The sequence below is a fragment of the Chrysochloris asiatica genome, unplaced genomic scaffold, assembly GCF_000296735.1.
Source record: "Chrysochloris asiatica unplaced genomic scaffold, ChrAsi1.0 scaffold00153, whole genome shotgun sequence".
Lineage (NCBI taxonomy): Eukaryota > Metazoa > Chordata > Mammalia > Afrosoricida > Chrysochloridae > Chrysochloris > Chrysochloris asiatica.
Window position 1 is genome coordinate 5,020,982 of NW_006408671.1, and position 7,172 is coordinate 5,028,153.

Genomic DNA, 7,172 nt, shown 5'->3' on the forward strand with positions numbered 1-7,172 from the left:
TGACCATATGATACTTCTTGAAATGTTTGAACATTAACCATTTCCTTTTGGTGCAGTGACAAAACAAAAAAATCAATCTTTGAGTTGGAATAATGAAGGCTTCTTTGGAGTCTTGGTTTGGCACTTATGCAGGATAATGCATTGTACAACAAGGTAGTTTGAACAGTAAGGTCAATAATTCAAACCCACCACTCTGATTCAGAACCAACTTGACGGCACTTTAAAACAACATTGAGCCATCCTGGGAAAATTCTGCACCACCATGGAGGAGTATCATTGCCACTGTGAAGAGATTGGTTTCAATGCTGATGAAGCCCATAATATAGTAAGGGAGTGTATAGATGGGTTCTTGGGTGCTGAAGATTATAATTAAAACAGTATCAACCAATGAACTGCAAGCACAGTGGAAGTCATTAGCACATTTAGTTAAGTTGTGAAACGTTTACAAATATATTGTGACCTGTGCAGTGGTGCAGAAGAGTGCATACGGCTTTCACACAGCCAGCTCATGCTTTTGGGATACCGCATCTGATGGAACCTGCACTGTGCAATGGGAGAACCGAACCATGAACTGGATCGCCTAAGTTATTGCTATTGCTATTGTCCTGTAACTGATTAAAATCCATTAACTTAAGAATTTACCTGTGTATCCTGCCTAAAAAGATGAAAAGTGTACAACATGCTTCAAGGCTATAACAAACAGAATATTCTAAGCAAGTAATCTCATAGAAATGTTGGCAGATTCTTTCATATACTATATAAAGTCATTAAAATAGGATAAACTGAATGTTAACAAACATAAAAGCAGAAATATGGCATTACATAAAAATGTAATCATATCCACACCAGTTTTTCTTTAGCTGTATATACCTAAGAAAATGAATGAATCCATTTAGATAGCAAAATCCCTCTCTCTAGAGAAGCTAACAGGGAGAAATAAATGATTAAAAGGCTTAAAAAATAAATATGGAGACAATAAGAATTCGTTAAAACTTAAGTGTTTTTTTTTTTTTTTTTCTTTTCTTTTCTTCAGTTGATTTTATTAAATGTTATCGAGTTGGGTCTGACTCATAATGGCCCTGTATAGAGTTTCCAAGGAGCTGGTGGTGGGTTTGAACCACCGACTTTGTTGATAGCAGTCTAGCGCTTATCCTACAACACCACAATTTAGTGAGAAGTAATTGTCTTTTTTTTTTTTTCTGCTCACTACTATGAAGCTTTCTGCTTCTGTAAAAATTTACAGCCTCAGAAACTCTGAACAGGCTTGCTATGAATTGGAACCAACTTGGTGGCAGGCATACAACCACCACCACCACTATTATAGTAGCAACTAGAATTAACTTAAGGAATTCTTTTAGCTTAGTGGTTACAAGTTGGGCTGTTAACCTCAAGGTCAGCAGTTCAAAATTACCCACTGATCTTCAGGAGAAAGATGAGGCTTTCTGCTCCTGGTAAAGAAATACAACCTTTGAATCCCTACACATGGTGGCTATGAGTCAGAACCCACTCCATGGCACACCACCACCACAATTAACTTGTTAACTTTCTCAGAGAATTATGAGATCAATTTTTTTTTTTCATTTCAAATAATTGAATTTGCATTTGAATATGAATTGGATCTGGAGACCTCATTTCCCTAGCTAACCAAAATAAGTTACAGTATGTGTGGTGGAATGGCCAACTACTCAAACAATTACTTTACAGTTCTGTTCATTCATTTTATATGGAAGAAACACATCCTGAATGTCGGGTATTGTGGATTTCTTTGCTAGGCATTACAGTTATTAAAACGCTCTTCAGATTCTAAAAAAGACACCTTTTTAGCTGGAAAACTGTAGCACTCATGTTTGGGAAAGATAAAAGAAAGAGAGTCGAGTAGTGAATCTGGTTATCTATGTCTAAGTAAGTGAAACTAAAAGCACTTTTTGCCAGAGAGTAACAGATATCATTTTATGGATTGCTCTTCATGAGTTAAAAGTAAACAAAACATGTAACTATTGCTTGCAAGCATTATTTGAAATCAAACTATCCTAGCAGTGAATTACATCATGACTTTAGTTAAAATAATCATCTGTAAATAATTTTAAATACTTATTGTGTGGGCTTCAAATTGAATGGAGTAAAGTATGATTGAAAAGCGCACACATGTTAGCAGGTTATCTAATAACTCAGGGTTTACAAAATGTCAAGTTTATTAAGAAAATAAAAGGTGAAAAATTATGGTACCTATAGCTGTCCACCAAATTCAAAGTCAATCTACTATTTGACCTTGGAATAGGAAAATCAATGTTGCATACCACTAACACTAATACATAGGAGTATAGTGAAGTCATGATTCATTAGAATTCTTTGAGGGAAAACACAAAGCTTAGTGTCGGCAGCATTAAGGGAGTATTCATTTAGGAATATCCTTTGCATGTCTGATATTTTGCTGAGCAATCATTGTTCATTGTTTAAAAACAATGAGAAAATATTCAGATTAGGTTTAATGCAGTAATCTGCATTTTTGAAGTGTCAAAAATTCTCATAGCCATTACTTGTATGTCACTCCATGCTGCTGACTTTTGTGCCCTTAGAAATTTTACTTATGATCAAAAGATCTGTGCAGTTAAGGCTCATTTTTTATTATTGTGATATAACTCTTTTTTAATACATCATTTTGATTATTGCTATTGAAGCCTGATTTTGAAAAAAAAAAATCATTAAAAACTTACCTTGTGAGCCTGCTATGTGCTCTGTTTCTACTGAAAATAAAGATTATCTGCTTGTGCTGTAAAAAGAAAAAGAAAAATTGATAAAATGGAGTCCTTATGTGGTGCTTTAGGATAAACCCTGGACTGCTAACCAAAATGTCAATTGTTCAAACCCACCAACGATGCAGCAATCATCAAAAGAAGATTGACAGAGGTCGCCATGCAGGCATCTTGTTGCAACCAGATCGTAAGAAAGGCAGAAACAGTGAAGAACTGAAGTCCAGCGATGGGTGAGGAGGCTCTGTGCCCAGTGGAGATGAGTCTATCCAAATCTGGAAGCAGGGCTTCGGGAGTAGTAACACTCAAAGATGTGATGCTGGCCTTTACCCAGAAGGCATGGGAGAAGCTGGATCCTGTTCAGAGGAACCCATACAAGGATGTGATGCTGGAACCCGTACAAGGATGTGATGCTGGAGAACTACAGCAACCTGGCCTCAGTGGGGTATGAAATTTACAATTAAACATGATCTCCAAGTTGGAAAAAGGAGAAGAGCCATGATTGAAAAGGAGGAAAAGATCAAGTCAAGATTGTCTGAGGGAAGTAGTGACACATAAGCAAATTATAGCAAATGGAGGAAGAATATGGCTATACTAGAACCCATCTTTAAAAGGAACCTTGGTAATGATACAACAGAAGAAGTACAGCAAGATGATGACCTGGAAGAAAAGCCCCAGGAATCTCAAAACAAACTCGTTAGGGAAGATCCATTCAAGAAAAAAAAAAAATCTGACTATAAAGAAAGACCTGGAGCATAGTGCATTGGTGGGAAAAAAATAATGTGACTGCAAAACATATTCCTTCCAAAAAGAGACTTCTTAAACTTAGTTCACCTGGGAAAAGTTTGAAACCAAAGGTAGACTTGCCTGTTCATACAAGAAACTGTGAAAAAGAAATCTGTTGCCGCTAAAGAACACAGCAAAGCATTCTGCCATAGTTTATGTGATATAAGAAAGATAAACCTCAGACTGGGACGAAACATGAGAAATTATCCAGACATAGCTCATCTGATAAGTGTGAAAAAATAAACTTGAAAGAAACACAAGAAATCATCCAACCATAGCTCATCTCCTACCAAGTTTGACAAAACTCAAGCTAAAGTGAAATTCTATTAATGGAATCAATGTGGAAAGGTTCTCAGTCATAAACAAGTATTTATTGTTCATCAACAGATTCAAACTGGGGAGAAACTATATGAATGTAATGAATGTGGGCTAAACTTAAGCCAAAAGTCTCATCTTGCTATACATCCGAGAGTTCACACTGGAGAAAAACCATATGAATGTATTCAATGTGGCAAAGCCCACAGTCATAACATGCCCTCACTGACCATCTAAGAAGTCATACTGTTGAAAAGCCCTATGAATGTACAGAATGTGGGAAAACTTTTATACTTAATTCAATCCTCATGAAACATGTGAGATCTCATACTGGTGAGAAGCCCTATGAATGTAAAGAATGTGGAAAATCTTTTACATACAACTCATCTCTTACAGAACGTATGAGAACGCATACAGGTTAAATACCATATGAATATACTTAATGTGGAGAAGCCTTTAAGTATAGCAATTCCCTTACTAAACATGAGAATTCACACTTGAGGAACCCTTTGAATCTAAGGAATGTGGGAAAGCTCTCAACAAGAAACCACACTTAATTATACACCAATGGACACATACAAAGGAGAAACCCCATGAATGTAAAGAATGTGGAAAAACCTTTTGACATAGCTCATCACTTACTTACCACATAAGAATTCATACATGTGAAAGTCCTTTTGAATGGAATCAATATGACAAACCTTTCAAACAAATCAAAGGCTTTTACTGAACATCAGAGAGTTCATGCTGGGGAGAAACCCTACAAATTTAATTAGTATAAGAAATCATGGAGCCAAAGGTCATACCTTATTGTGCACCAGAGAACCCACACTAGGGAGAAACCTTATAAGTGTAGTGAATGTGAAAAAGCCTTCAGTGTAAGTTACAGCTTGCTAATACATCAGAGATCCCACACTGGAGAGACACCCTATGAGTGCAGTGAATGTGGAAAATCTTTCAACCAAAAAGCATACCTTACCAAACATGTGAAAACTCATTCCAAAGTGAAATGTTATGAGTGAAATCAATGTGGGGAAAGTTTGAATGGAACTGAAGATTTTGTTTGTTAGAAATAATCTGAATTTAATGAATGTCTGTAAAGCCGTTAGCAATGAGTTTGAAAATGGTTCTTTGCATAGAAGCAGTGGTTGAAAATATGAGTTCAAACCTGGTGCCAGGTCTCTTGTAGAAAACATCATTTTTAAAACAGTTACAAATGATCTGCATGTCAGTTTGAAATTTAGCTTTTAAAATTATAAATAAATTGAATTATCAGAGATAGAAAAAAAGAAGATGAAAGGAATGTACAGATTCATATTAGCAAAAAAAATAAATAAATAAGGGTCAATATTCAAATATTTCAAGTTGCATCATATGATCAAGACCCATTGATATTGAAGAAAAAAGTTTAAGCTGCACTGAAGGCATTGGATGAAAAAAAAAACAAAAAAAAAACTCCAGGAATTGAGGAATACAAACAAAAATGTTAAACAAACTGATGTACCACGGGGGTGCTAACTTATTTATAGCAAGAAATTTGAATATAGGTACTTGGCCAACTGATTTGATTCCATATTTATGCCTGTTCCAAAGAAAGGTGACCTTGTGGAATTAGGAAGACTTTGAATAATATCATTACAATCACATGCAAGTAAAATTTTGCTGAAGAAAATTTAAAAAATGGTTGCAACAATACATGGAAAGGGGGCTGCTATAAATTCAAGTGAGATTCAGAAGAAGACTTTGAATGAGAAATACCATTGTTGTACCCAGATGGATATTGGTCAAAAGCAGAGAATACCTGAAAGATGTTCACTTTTGCTTTATAGTAAAAGAATTTGACTGTGTGGATTATAACAAGCTATGTATAAAATTGTGAAGGATGGGTATTCCATTGCACATAATTGTGCTCCTGAGAAACCTGTACATATTCAAGAGGCAGTTATTCCAACAGAACAAGAAGATACTGAATGGTTTAAAATCAGGAAATATATGCACCATGGTTGTATACTTTTACCATCTTTATTAAATCTATATACAAAGAAAGTGGAGTTCTGGTGTGGCACTGTGGGTTAATAAGCCAGATTGCAAAGCCATTTGAATTGCAAGCTCACCAGCCACTCCTCAGTGACTGTATATGAGGTTGATATGGGTTGAAACTGATTTGATGGCACTTAACAACAACAACAATACTAAGCAGATAATCCAAGAATTGGGATTATATGAAGAATAAAGTGGCATTAGAATTGAAGAAAACCTCAACAACCTGCAATAAACAGATGGTACAACCTTCCTTGCTGGAAATGAAGATAACTTGAAGTGCTTAACTGATGAAGATTAAAGACATCAGCTTCCATTGTGGATTGCACATTAATGTAAAGATAAGAAAACCCTCACAACTGGATAAATAAATATCATGTTAAACAGAAAAAAAATTGAAGTTTCAAAGACTTCACTTGGATTCACAATCAATTATCACTAAAGAAATAATCAACAAATCATTTGACTAATTGTATTAGAAAAATACACTGGAAAAGACCTCTTTAAAATATGAAAGAACAAAGGTGTCAGTTTGAGGGTTAAGATACAGTCTATCCAAACTTTGGTATTTTCAGTCATTCATATGTATGCCAAAGTTGGACAATAAATAAGGAGTAATATAGAAGAATTGATGCATTGGAATTATGATGTTGGGGAAGAATTTAAAAAGTACTGTGTACTGCCAGAAGAGCAAACAAATCTATCTTGGAAGTTATACATTCAGAATGTTCCTTAGAATCAAGGATGGAGAGACTACACCTCACAAAATATGGATATGTTGTCAAGAGAGACCAATCCCTGGAGAAGGACATCATACTTTACCAAGGTAAAGTAGTGACTAAAGGGAAGACTTTCATGAGATGGACCTACAAAGTGGCAGCAACAAAGGACTCATACATAATTAAAATTGTAAATATGGCAGAGGATAAAGCAATGTATTCTTCTATTATACTTAGGGTAGTTATGAGTTAGATGCAACTGAATGGCACCTGACAGCAATAGCCTTGTCATAATAATATTTGATATCTTAGCAATTTTTAGTAATGTTGTCATTGTAATCATATCACTATAATGTTTATGTTTCTGTGTCAACTTAATTAGGCCAGGATTTCCAGAGGTCTGGCAGTTGGAATGGTGATGAGACCTAATACAGGCATAATTTGCTCTATTATTGGTATTCAACTGATGGAATGGATGCTTCCTTGGGAGTGTGGCCGTCTCCCAATATAATGGTCATGTCGGAGGAACTCACTCCGTTTTCTGCTGTGGACATTGTTGTTG

General features: G+C 35.4%; 2 pseudogenes; both read left to right on the top strand.

Moving 5' to 3' along the window:
* The first annotated feature begins 262 nt into the window (after positions 1–262).
* LOC102820314 lies at positions 263–611 on the top strand (annotated as a pseudogene).
* A 2,368-nt stretch (positions 612–2,979) lies between these two features.
* On the top strand, positions 2,980–4,873 carry LOC102828573 (annotated as a pseudogene).
* Positions 4,874–7,172: the final 2,299 nt, after the last annotated feature.